The 13637-nt window shown below is 39.5% G+C and overlaps 1 protein-coding gene across 1 annotated transcript in view; it reads left to right on the top strand.

The window, feature by feature from the left end:
* Positions 1-13637, top strand: part of ARHGAP22 (Rho GTPase activating protein 22) — a 240466-nt gene that overhangs the window by 8297 nt on the left and 218532 nt on the right. The gene's annotated exons all lie outside the window — the stretch shown is intronic.

Here is a 13637-nt window from a genome sequence, read left to right as displayed (position 1 = left end):
ACCTCTATTTGTGGTCCTCAGCCTGGCTGTCTGCTAGAATCGGGGAGAACTTTTCATAACATATTTTTAAATTGTGGAGACTTAGGTCCAGAGATCAGTATGTTTGTTTTTTATTTCCCGGCTGTATCCGATAGGCAGCCACCTGCAGCCTGAGCCTAGGGAGGTAGCAGACGGCATATACCCTGCTGTGGTGTCAGTGGGTATTTGTAGGGATGAGGAGTTAAGCTCTGTGTTCACAGTACCAGCTGGGCTGGACACACGCTGTAGAACATGTTTCCCTGAGAGCAGCTTCTCTGGACCTCACGGTCTACAGTAGGGATGGGAAGTGACTGGGATTGGCTATTCATTTGATTCCTAATGCATCTGGGGAGGGAGGAGATGTAAAAATCCCTAAAATAGGAGGTCGGGCAGTAGCGCAGCAGGTTAAGCGCACATGACACAAAGCGCAAGGATAGGCTTAAGGATCCCAGTTCGCGCCCCCAGCTCTCCACCTGCAGGGGAGTTGCCTCACAGGTGGTGAAGCAGGTCTGCAGGTGTCTATCTTTCTCTCCCCCACTCTGTCTTCCCCTCCTCTCTTCATTTCTCTCTGTCCTATCCAACAACAATGACATCAGTAATGATAATAATAACCACAACAATGATAAGATAAAACAACAAGGGCAATAAAAGGGGAAAAATAGCCTCCAGGAGCAGTGGATTCATGGTGCAAGCACCGGGCCCCAGCAATAACCCTGGAGGAAAAAAAATTCCCTAAAATATTTTCCTCTGAACTGAATCTATAACACTATCTAGTGTGAAAGGAAAAGTTGCTGTTGTAGAAACTCCAACTGTTCCAGCTCCCAGATTTCCAGATATCCTTTGATGTCAGAGTCCAGATATTAGTTCTTGGAGGAAAAGGACAAATTAAGAGATTGCAGAAGCTGCTGGGATTTAAGGATTGATTTTCACAGCAGTGAAATTCACAAAAGAAAATTAACCCCTTTGAAGTGAACAGTTAATTCAGTGTATGTATTCGTGCACATGAAGCTGCCCCCTCTCTCCAGTTCTTAAACATTCCCAACACCCAGATGTTCTCCACTTCCCCCAGCCCTGGAACCCAGGAGTGTTTTGAGTATGTTTTCTGTCTCCATGGACTTTACTGCTCTGGGTGCTTCACATAGAGGGAATCACCCAGCACGTGTCCTTCTGTGAATGGCTCCTTTGACTTAGAGTGAAGTTTTTGAAGTCCACCACATAGTATCATATGTCAGTAACTCATTTATTTAGATTGAAGTAAACTCATTCTTCTTTCTGTTCCCCTCCTCCTCCTCCTCTTTCTCTCTTCTCTTTTTACCAGGGCACTGCTCAGTTCTGGCTTATGGTGGTTCTGGGGATTAAACCTGGGATTTTGGAACCTCATCCTGAGAGTCTCTTTGCATAACCATTATGCTATCTACCCCTGCTCTTCTCTCTCTCTCTCTCTCTCCTCTCTCTCTCTCTCTCTTCTTTACTCTTTCTCCTGTTTACCTGGCTTTGTCTGTGACACATACACACTCTGTTTTTTCTCTGTCTCCACATCTCTCCTTTTGGTTTCTTTCCTCTTTTCTCTGCATCTCTCAGTTTTCTCTTTCTTAACCTCCTCTTTAACTCTCACTCTCATTCTCTTTCCCTCCTTTTCTTCTTCCTTCTCCCCCTTGGTCCCATCATCTTTCTCTCCTTCTCTCTCTTTCCATAGATTCTTAGTAAGATTATTAGAACACTTGAGTTTGCTTTTCTCTGAGGTGTTTCAGGGAATTTGAGAAATGGAAGGTCCTTTGGGGAGCATTGCAGCTCTGCTTCACTTACTATTCACAGCTGTGCAGCAGGAAGCCAGAGCCGGTGTGGCCCACATCTTGAGCCCTCATCCAAGGACACTGTGCTAAAACTCTCATCCAGCACTGGCCCCAAGTCTAGCAAAATCTTTCTGTAGCGCTATCCTATACACACTTCCCAGTAGTTTCCTCTGTTGCTTCTCCACTCAGCCCACTGTTACCCATTATATTGTGTTCTATGGCCTCCACTCCACAGCCCCCTGCTGTTCTTTCCCTTCCTTCTAAGACAACCCAGCTACTTTTCCTAGCTCACAAACTTACCTCCTTCTGACTTCTGCTAAGATATCACCTTCTGGTGAGGCTTGTAGTGATCTGATCGTGTAAGCATGTCACAGTGAGATCAATTGCAGTAACTGAGGTACAAATCACCTACTCAGCATAGTGACTCCAAGACCTAAGCTGACAGAGTAACCATTATCTTAAGTGAAGTGGGTGGTGTCAGGGCAGAGAGAGAGAGAGAGAGAGGGAGAGAGAGGAGAGGGAGAGAGAGCTCTAGGTTCTCACAGATCAGTAGTTTTTTTTTTTTTTTTATGCCAAACAACACTCCATCATTTGGATATGAATTTTGTTTATCTGCTCTCTAGCGAATGAACTTTCTGGTTATTCCCAGTTTGGGTTTATTATGAGTGATGATGCTGTGAATATCACCATACATGTCTATTTTGTGAACATAAGTTTTCATTTCCCTATCTGTGTTATATGGTGAGTTTATACTTTTTTTTTTTAATAAAATGTCTGCCAAAAGTATCTAGCTGCACCGCTTTATAATTCATGTCAGAGAATTCCAATTTCTCATATCCTTGCTGGCCCTGGTATTGCCTGTCTTTTCTATTGTAGCCATGGGGGGGAGGGGAGTAAAGTCACATTTCTTTATGGATTTAGCTTGTATTTATGTGACAGTTTGATGTTGAACACTTTTCTCTGTGTTACTAGCTTTTTCTATGTCTTTTTTTGGTAACATGTCTCTTCATATATTTTTTGCCCATTTTTAAAGTCTGAGTTGTTTGTCTTATTCTTTTAGTTGTAGGAGTTCTTTATTAGTTTTTTTTTTTTAGATTTTATTTATTTATTTATTAATGAGAAAGATAGGAGGAGAGAGAGAAAGAACTAGACATCACTCTGGTACATGTGCTGCCGGGGTTTGAACTCAGGACCTCATGCTTGAGAGTCCGATGCTTTATCCACTGCGCCACCTCCCGGACCACGAGTTTTTTTTTTTTTAAGAGAGTTCTTTATCCGTTCTGGATACACATTTTAGATGGTGTATGATTTGCCAGTTTTTTCCCCAGGCTGAATTTGACTTTCCACTCTTTAATTTTACTTTAGTGTTTGTTTGTTTTTTCTTGTTTGTTTGTTTGTTTTGCAAAGCTAGGGCCTCATGCATGCATGAAATGCATGGTTTCAACACTTCTGGGAAGACTTTTTATTCAATTTGGGGGAGGGGAGAGAGAGAAGGTGAGAGGAAGAGGGAGGGAGAGAAAGATAAAGAGATAGAGATAGACAGACACACACACACACACACACACACACACACACACCAGTGAAGCTTCCTCCAGTACATTGGCACTTCGGTCTGGTGTCCAGGATTGAGCCTGGGTTGTACCCATGGCAAGGCATGCAACTTACATGGTGAATTATCTCGGGCTCAGCATTTCTTAGTGGTGCTTTTCGAAGTGCAAAACTTTTATTTGTTTTATACCTTGAGAAAATATTTTTCTGGCATCCCTTTTTTATCCTTCCTCCTTCCTTCCCTCCCTCCTTTCTTCCCTTCCTCCCTCCCTTCCTTTCTTCCTTCTGTAGAGACAGAGAGAAATTGAAAGGAGAGAGGGAGACAGAAAGGGAGAGAAAGAGAGAGACCTGCATCACTTCTTTACCATTTGTAAAATTCCCTCATGCAGGTGTGTCAGCGGACGCAGAGGAGATAAAATCCAAGCAAAGTGGGAACACAATCCTTTATTTGCATGGGCCCCTCAGGGTTGGGTCCTAGTGCAGTGGTTCGGGCCATGTGGAGCTAGCCAAAAAAATGGCAGTCCCTGCTCCGGGCACCACCCTTTCCTCACCGAGGTAAAAAACCAGGCAAGAGAGAGGGAGAGAGAGAGTGAGAGGGAGAGGGAAGAAGAAGCCTCGCGTGAGCTTAATGTGCAGCTTGGAGATACGAGAATCCGGCATGAAGCCCAGCCAGTCTATCTTGGCGTTACTCTCGATCGCACTCTGTCATTTCACAAACATCTCATAAAAACTGCAGCAAAGGTGGGCGCAAGGAATCACATCATTGCAAGACTGGCCAGCTCCTCATGGGGTGCGAGTGCTTCCACACTACGATCATCATCTCTGGCATTATGCTATTCCACTGCAGAATACTGTGCCCCAGTATGGTTCCGTAGCCCCCATGTCCACTTGGTCGATTCCAAATTATATTCCTCCATGAGGATAATTTCTGGAACCATCCATTGCACCCCGGTTCCATGGCTGCCAGTTCTTAGCAACATCGCCCCACCAGATATTCGTCGGAATGTGGCATCATCTAAGTTCATTTCCCACGTCTACGCTCGACCGGACCTGCCAATATACACAGATATCTTCACCCACCCTGTCCAACGCTTGACGTCTCGTCATCCAATCTGGTCTCCTATGCCTACACTGAACTTCTCTGTTCCAGACTCTTGGAAACAGAGTTGGCAGTCAGCTGAGGTAAAGAACAAACACCTCATCACAGACCCCTGCAAGCGTCAACCCGGCTTTGACCTAGCACGTTATGATTGGGCCCTCCTCAATCGCTATCGAACAGGCTACGGCCGGTGCACCGCTATGTTCCATCGCTGGGGAGCCAGAGATGACCCGAACTGCCCCTGCGGCTCCAGACAGACTATGACATAGTCAACGACTGCCACCTCTCCAGATTCAAAGGAGGTTTCGAAACTTTACATCAGGCTCAACCTGACGCTGTTGACTGGCTACGGAAGAAGGGCAAACGCTAGAAGAAGAAGGGAGAGGGAGAGGGAGAGGGAGGAGAGGGAGGAGAGGGAGAGGGAGAGGGAGAGGGAGAGGGAGAGGGAGAGGGAGAGGGAGAGGGAGAGGGAGAGGGAGAGGGAGAGACATTTGCAGACTTACTTCACCTCTTGTGAAGTTTTCCCCCCTGCAGGTAGGGACCAGGGGCTTGAACCCGGGTCCTTGAGCACTCTAATTTGTGCACTTAACCAGGTGTGCCACTGCCTGACCCCATGATTAGTTTCTTAATATAGACCATATGAAGAGACTCATTTCCTCCTTTACAATTTAGTTACCCACTTGCTGCTTCTTCCACTTTGGTGACAGTGTGTATTCCACCTGGGGTCCCACCACCCTGACCCTCTCCCTCCTCTCTATCACTATACCTTCTCCTTCCCTCCTCATCCTTTCCCTTCCCCTTCCCCTTCCCCTTCCCCTTCTCCCTATATGGTACTAACCGCAACCTCCAGTTTGCTAGATACAATTTAAAAAGTTGATTTTGTGGGTTGGGGAGATAATATGATGGTTATGCAAAAAAAAAGAGGCTTTTTATGCCTAAGGCACCAAAGGTCCCAGGTTCAATCCCCCACATCATAAGTCAGAGCTGAGCAGTACTCTGATAAAATAAATAAGTAATATTTTTTAAATATTTTATTTATTTTTTTGTTAAATTGAGAGGGGGAGGGAGAGAGGCAGAGAGATACCTGCAGCCCTGCTTTACCACTTGTGAAGCTTTTCCCCTACAGGTGGGGACTAGGGGCTTGAACCTGGATCCTCGTGCACTGTAATGTGTGTGCTTAACTAGATACACCACAGCCTGTCCCCATAAATAAATAAATAAATCTAAAAAAACAATAAAAATAAAATAATTAAAAGATGATTTTTTGTGTCTTTCTAGACCAAATGGATGGGATTTAAGGTGATTATGCTTAGTGAAGTAAGTTAGGAGGTGAAGGACAACTACTGAATGGCTTCACTCATATGCAGAATAATGGAATATAGATAATTGAATCATATAAACTTTCAGAAAGAAGAAGGAATAATAGTAACTAAACTGTTTCAAAGACTATGGTGAAGGAGGCATGAGCAGAATTTTGACAGCATGTGTGGTGTGGAATTATAATCCTATGATCTTGTAAACCACTATTAAATCACTAATAAATTTTAATATATTCCATAAAATATAGCGTTTTAAAAAATATTTATTTGTTTATTCTGTTTTGTTGCCCTTGTTTTATTGTTGTAGTTACTGTTGTTATTGATGTCATCATTGTTGGATAGGACAGAGAGAAGTGGAGAGAGGAGGTGAAGACAGAGATAGGAAAGAGAAAGACAGACACCTACAGGCCTGCTGCACCGCTTGTGACTCCCCTGCAGGTGGGGAGCCAGGAGCTTGAACTGGGATCCTTACTCTGGTCCTTACTCTTTGTGCCACGTGCGCTTAACCAGCTGTGCTACTACCTGACTCCCCAAATATAGCATTTTAATAATATATGTTTACTGGTTCAATATACAAAATAAGCAAAAGAAGAACAAATATCCTCACTTTTGTTATTTAAAAAAGGAAAACATATTCTATTTTATTCTATTCCAATTTTCTTCTATTTCTAATTTTTCAAATCTTAAATGAGCCAAACACTTGAATCTTAAATCTTGCCAAACACTTTTTGGCATGAACTGAATAATAATGTATTTGTTCTTTATTCTATCAATGTTTTTTTTTTTTTAGTAATTTAATAATGATTGACAAGATTATGTTATAAGAGGGATACTACTAGAGTTCCTATCAATGTCAATAGAATGTATAGATGTGTATCGAATTAGTTATGGCATATAATCCATTTTATGTCTTGGGTACTTACTTTGCTAATATCTTGGTAAAAGTGTTTGTATATGTGTTCTTGAGGGATATTGGTCTTTATAATTTGGTAGTTTTAATTTCTATGCTGTATCTTTTTCTCTCTTGGGTATCATCACAATACTAGTCTCATAGAATGTGTTAGGAAACATCTTCTCTTCCTTTTTTGAGAGTTTATGAAAGGCCGATGTTATTTGTTTGCTTGCTTTTTAGTTGCCACCAGGATTATCACTGACACTCAGTACATTGACACAAATCTACTACTCCCAGTGGCCTTTTTTTCCCGTTTCCTTTCCCTTTTTTGATAGGGTAGAGAGAAATTGAGAGGGAAGGGAGGGGAGAGAGGGAGAGAAGGAAAGAGGGAGCAGAAGAGAGATAATGTGCATTGCATTTTTTTTTCAATTTTCAAATGTATCAGAACTTATTTTACGATCTAGCATGTGTTCTATAATGAAAAATGGTCCATATGTACAGGGAAATATTATATATTCTGTAGTCATTGTAAGGAGTGTCATATTTACATATTAAAACCTCTATAAAGTTTTCTTATATTCTGTCTATTCTATCACCTCATTGTCAGTTTTTGCTTCGTTGTATTTTGAGATTCTCTTATTAGCTCTGTATAATTTTATGATTGTTATAACCTCCCCAAGGTATTCACTCTTTTATTGTGAAATATCCCTTTTTCTTATGATGTAACTTTTCCAAAAACCTATTTAAACTTGTATTAGCAAAGCTACTTTACTTTTTAGATATCTTATGGATCGTGTTGCATGGTGTATCTTTATTCATCCTTTTTCTTTCAAGCAGATTGTATCTTTTGATCTACAGTTTGTCTCTAATGGACGTAATATAATTGGATCTTGCTGTCTCATACAGACAATCTTTACTTTTTGATTGAGGATCATTCATATTTAATGTAATTATTTACATGTGTCATTTTATAATTTGCTTTCACTGTTTCAACTCGATGTTTATTTCTCTGTTCCTCCTTTACTATCTTTGTGCTAGATACATATTTCCTAGCATGCCATTAGGATTTATCTACTGACTTTTAACTATATTTCTTTGTTATTAGTGTTTGATTGTTTATTTGCTTTAGGGACTCTAATATGCATTCATCTTACTTTATTTCATATTAAGATTTAATTACAGTGAAATACACAAACTTTGCTCAAGACACTTCCATTCCTCCCTTTAGTTTTATGATGTTATTGTTATGTATGTATTAAATCTATTTAAGTCCCCAAATAGGCTGTTGTAGTTGCTCAAACATTTTATAGAAATGTTTAAGAGTTATATTCATTTGTCAACAACTTTACAATAAATCATTAACACCCCCATGGAATGATTTGGAGGGGGAAAAAAGTATCTTCTTAAGAGAAGATACAAGAAGTGTATTTGTGTGTGTGAAGAGACTTTTTTTTTTTTTGCCTCCAGGGTTTTCGCTGGGGCTCAGGGACAGCACTACGAATCCATTGCTCCTGGAGGCTATTTTTTCCTTTTTTGTTGCTATTGTTGTTTACCATTGTTGTTGTTATTATTATTACTACTATTGTTATTGCTGTCATTGTTGTTGGACAGGACAAAGAGAAATCGAGAGAGGAAGAGAAGACTGAAATGGGGAGAGAAAGATAAGACACCCGCAGACCTGCTTGACCACTTGTGAAGCAACCCCCCTGCAGGTGGGGAGCTGGGGGCTCGAACCGGGATCTTTATGCCAGTCAGTGTGCTTAGTTCCATGTGCACTTAACCTGCTGTACTACCGCCCAGCCCCTGAAAGACTTTTATATTAGCCAATATATTTATCATTTTCTGTGCTCTTCATGTCTCCCTGTAAACCCAGACTACTTCCTGGTGTTATTTTCTTTCATCCTGGAGAAAAAACTTCTTCCTTTCATGTTTCTTATGAAACAGGTCTGCCAACAAGAGAGACTCTCAGTTTTTGTTTTTCTAGACACATGTTTTGCCTTTATTTCTTCTATTACTTTGCTTTTTTATTATTTAACAGTGGTTTCAAAAGTTAGAGGATTATGTTTTCAGTCACATATGTTTGTTTGTGCCTGCCACCAAGTCCTATGACCTTCCCTCTGACAATCATCATAGTTTTCATCAAGTCTATGAGATCATTTGGTTACTATTTGTTTTGCAAATTCCATTGGTTTTGTAGTCTCTGTTCCATATATGAGCAAAATCACCTGGTAGTTAGTTCTCTTTATCTCTACTCATTTCATATAATATAATCACCTTCAGTGCCATTCATTTTGTTTTGATCATATAATTACATCATTTAAAATGACATAATAATGTTCTATTGAATATATATCTCACAAGTTCTTTTTTTATATATTTACTTATGAATGATAAGTCCATTGGATAAGAGGGGTACAGTTCCACACAATTCCCACCACCAGAGCTCTCCATGCAACCCCTTCACTGGAAGCTTTCCTAATCTTTATCCCCTGGGAATATAGACCCAGGATCATTATGGGATACAGAAGGTGGAAGGTCTGACTTCTGTTAATTGCTTCTCTGCTAGACATGGGTATTTGATCCATACTCCCAGCCTGTTTCTTTCTTTCCCTAGAAAGGCAGGGCTCTGGAGAGGTGGGGTTCCAGAACTCTTTGGTGAGGTCATCAGCACAGAGCATCATGTTGGCATCACAATGTTGACACCATGATAACACCAGCATCTTGGTGGGTGAAAAGCATTAAATATAAAGCAGAAAGATTGTTTAGTAATCAGGAACCTAAAGGTAAGACTATAGGTAAGAATATAGGATATGAGATTTGAGTTCTCCATTTTGGGAAAAGTTAGAAAGTCTATTTTCAGGTATATTCCAAGGTGCCCATGACTTCATTAATTCTTGATCAAGCCCAACAGCTAACATGCAGGTGGGCTAAAGGTATTGTGATCTCACAACTTCTTTCATTTATCTGTTGATGGACAGACAGATTGAGTCCCAAATTTTGGCTATTGTGAGTAGTGCAGCTATGAATACAGGGGTATCTAAAATGCCTTTGAATTAGTGTTTGTATAGCCTTTGGGTAGATACTCAGGAATGGTGTTGCTGGATCATAAGTATATTCATTTTCATTTGCTTAACAACTCTCCAAACTCTTTTCCAAGTTGTTGCTCCAGTTTTCATGTACCAGCATTCCTTTTTCTCTGCATCCTCATCAGCATTTATCATTTCCTGTCTGAACTGACCCATTCTTTTAGAGATTCTTAGAGATGTGAGGTGTTATCTCACTGCGGTTTTAATTCACATTTTTCTAATCATAAGTGTTGTATTTTTTCCTATTTCTGTGGGTCATGTAAATGTCCTGTTGAGAGAACTGTCTATTTAGATCTTTTGTTCACATCTTAATTGGGATGTTTATTTCTTGTTGAGCTGTATTAGTACTATATTGTATTTTCAAAACATCAACAGTTTGTCAGATGTGTGATGCACACATATGTCCTCTTATTGTTAGCTTGCCTTTTAATCCTTGTGGTAATTTCTTTCATGTGAAGAGGCATTATAATCTGATGTTATAATAATCACTTGTTGGGAGTTGGGCAGTAGTGCAGCGTAAAGCTCAAGGACCAGCGTGGCACAAAGCTCAAGGACCAGCGGAAGGATCCTGGTTCAAGCCCGGGCTCCCCACCTGCAGGGGAGTCGCTTCACAGGCGATGAAGCAGGTCTACAGGTGTCTATCTTTCTCTTCCCATCCCTGTCTTCCCCTCCTCTCTCCATTTTTCTCTGTCCTATCCAACAATGACGACATCAATAACAACAACAATAATACAACAAGGACAACAAAAGGGAATAAATAAATATTTTTAAAAATTAAAAAAATAATAATCACTTGTTTATTCTTACTTTGGTTTCCTGTGCCAATGGGGTTGAATATCTAACTATATCATTGATGTTATGGTCCTGAAATGTCTCACCTATGTTTTCTGCAATGCACTTTATAGTTTTAGGTCTAATATCCAAGTTTTTAAATCTATTTTGAGTTAATTTGGCTAAGGGTTTTATGCAATGTTTTGTTTTTATTTTCCTAGATGTGACTATTCAGTTTTCTCAGCACTAAATGTCCGAGAGGCTTTCTTTTGCATCAAGTGGGTTTGGCTACTTTGTCACATTTTAGATGTCCATATTTGTGTGGATTTATTCCTGGGCTCTCTGTTGTGTTCTACTGGTCTGAGTACCCGCACATAGTTTTGATTATAATTTCACCGTGGTATATACATTGAAGGCAGAAGAGTGTAGCACCTCCTTTTTTTAACCACTGCCTCTCAGAATTGCTTTGGCTTTCATTGTTCCACACAAATTGGCATGTGTGACATACATATTCCACATGGTTCCACAAATATGTACACAAAATGATATTGTTCCACACGAATTTTAGGATTGTTTGTTCAGTTTCTCTGAAGAAGGCTATTGGGAGCTTGGCAGTGATTGTATTGAATCTATGAATTGTTTTTAGGTGATACTTGTCTTCATTTCTGAAGGATATTCGTCTTCATTTCTGAAGGATACTTTGGTTAAGTTTTGTTTCCTGCAAGTTTTCTTTTTCTCTGGATATGTCTTTCCATTTCTGGAGTGGTTATTTTTTTACATTTATTTATTTATTTATTTATTTATTTATTCATTTATTTTTACCAGAGCATTGTTGAGCTCTGGCTTATGGTGGTACAGGGGATTGAACCTAGAACTTTGGAGCTCCAGGCATGAAAGTTTCTGCAAAACCATTATGTTATCTCCCACATCCTTGTCCTTCCACTTCTAACCTCCATTATCTCCAATAAGAAGTCAGCTGTTAATTACACTGATCCTTTTCCATGTAAAGAATCATTTTTATCTTGCTGCTTTCAAGAGTTCCTCTTTCTTTCAGTCATTTTACTCTACTATAGTGAAGTCTAAATCTATTTGTATTTATCTGATGTGAGACTTTCTGAATTTATTCTTTGTGAAAGCTAATACTATTCCTTAAGTTTGGGGACTTTTCACACTTTTTCTGTTTTCTGACCCATTCTTGCTCTTGACCCCTTCTGGGATTTACACTGTACATATGTTAATATGTTTAATATTTCTTTATAGGTCTCTAAGAATTTGCTTTTCTTTCTTGTTTTCCTATGTCCTTCAGATTAGATCATTTCAATAATCTTCTCTCCAAGTTTACTTATTCTTCCTTCTGCCTTCTCAAATCTGCTATTGAACTCTCCTGGTGAATTGTTTATTTTAGTCAGACTTTGAACTCAAGAATTCCTATTTGGTTTTGTATACTTTCTATTTGATTGAGAATTTCTTTTTTTAATTTTTATTTTCTTTTATTTATGAATGAGAAAGATAGGAGGAGAGAAAGCGTTAGATATCACTCTGGTACATGTGCTGCTGGGGACTGTACTCAGGACCTCATGCTTGAGAGTCCTGTGCTTTATCTATCCACTGTGCCATTCCTGGACCACACGAGAATTTCTTTTTGCTGATTCATTATTAACTTTTGTTATAATGAATCTATTTTGTTATATTCATTATATGCCTCTTAAATTATTTAACATGTTTCCGTTGATTGTTTTAGTATATATATATTTAAATTTTTTATTTATAAAATGGAAATACTGACAAGACTATAGGATAAGAGGGGTACATTCCCACACAATGCCCACCCCCATATATACATTTTAAAACATTCATATGCTAAATACAAAATCTGGAAATACACAACTATTTTTGACTTTTCTGAGTATGGGTCACCTTTTCTTTTTACTTTCATTATATGTCTTTTAACTTTTTTTGTTAAAAACTTACATTTTAGATAACATACTATAGGAACTTTGGGTTCTGCTTTTCCCAGCTAACATCGTGATTATATTTTTTCTTTGGTAATTTGCGTGAATAAAGCTGTAAAATCTGTCTTCCTTAGAATGTGCAACCAATGTTTCTTAAGCCCGGTTTAATTTTTAATTTTTAAACCTGGTTTCCAAGGAATCATCTCTGTTTCTGTATAATTCAGTGGTGTATTCAGACCTGAAGCCAGTGTTATTTTCATTCTCTTTCAGTAGACAGTGAGTAAATAGGATCATTTCTTGGCCTTTTGGCTAAAATCAAGGGTTAGAATTGTGACCAAGTAGGGAAATACTCTCAAAGTTCAGGTTGTTTTCAAGATTTTTCTAGCCATTACTATCTACTGGGCTCTCCATATAGTCTCTGCATTAGGATTGGTAGAAGGATCTGGGTACTCTGAGTCCTACTCAAACTCTGGTGCATACATACAGTCTAAGCCAGGAGTACATCTGCCACAACAACTAGTACAATCTCCAAATATCAGTTCTCTCCACCCACCTGCTGCAAAGGTCATCTATCCCACTGGTAGTGCTGCTGGGTGTGGGCATCACCCACCACCTAAAATTGAATAAACCACTTTTGATTTCATCAAGAAAATGCTGTTCTGTGTGCTGGAAGGACTGTAAGGACTGAGCTGGGAGAAGTGAAATAGAAGAACCCCAAGGCAAGAACACCACACTGTATCCACTGAACCCACTGTATCCTTTTTTTTTTTAAACAGGTATATCCGTTTTTCAAGTATAAGTGCTTTTCAGATCACTGCATGTTTTTGGTCAAAGTCCAAAGTACAGAAATAATTGTTTTTGACAGTTTTGTGTAGATTAACAACTGTATTTTGGAAAGAAGACTTACTGGCCTCATCACTCAAATGCAGCTAAAATTCACTTCCTGCTTATTTCTACGGTTATTTACTTATTTATTTTTAATAGAGGACTGCTCAGCTCTGGCTTATGGTGGTACAGGGGATTGAACCTGGGACTTTGGAGCCTCAGGCATGAGAATCACTTTGCATAACCATTATGCTGTCTCCCCCTCAATCCTGCAGGATTTATTGCTACCACCCCTTAGGTGACCATTCAAGCATCACTTCAGATAAGGAAAAGG

This window comes from Erinaceus europaeus, chromosome 1 (assembly GCF_950295315.1).
Source record: "Erinaceus europaeus chromosome 1, mEriEur2.1, whole genome shotgun sequence".
Lineage (NCBI taxonomy): Eukaryota > Metazoa > Chordata > Mammalia > Eulipotyphla > Erinaceidae > Erinaceus > Erinaceus europaeus.
This window is presented reverse-complemented; position numbering and strand designations above follow the sequence as displayed.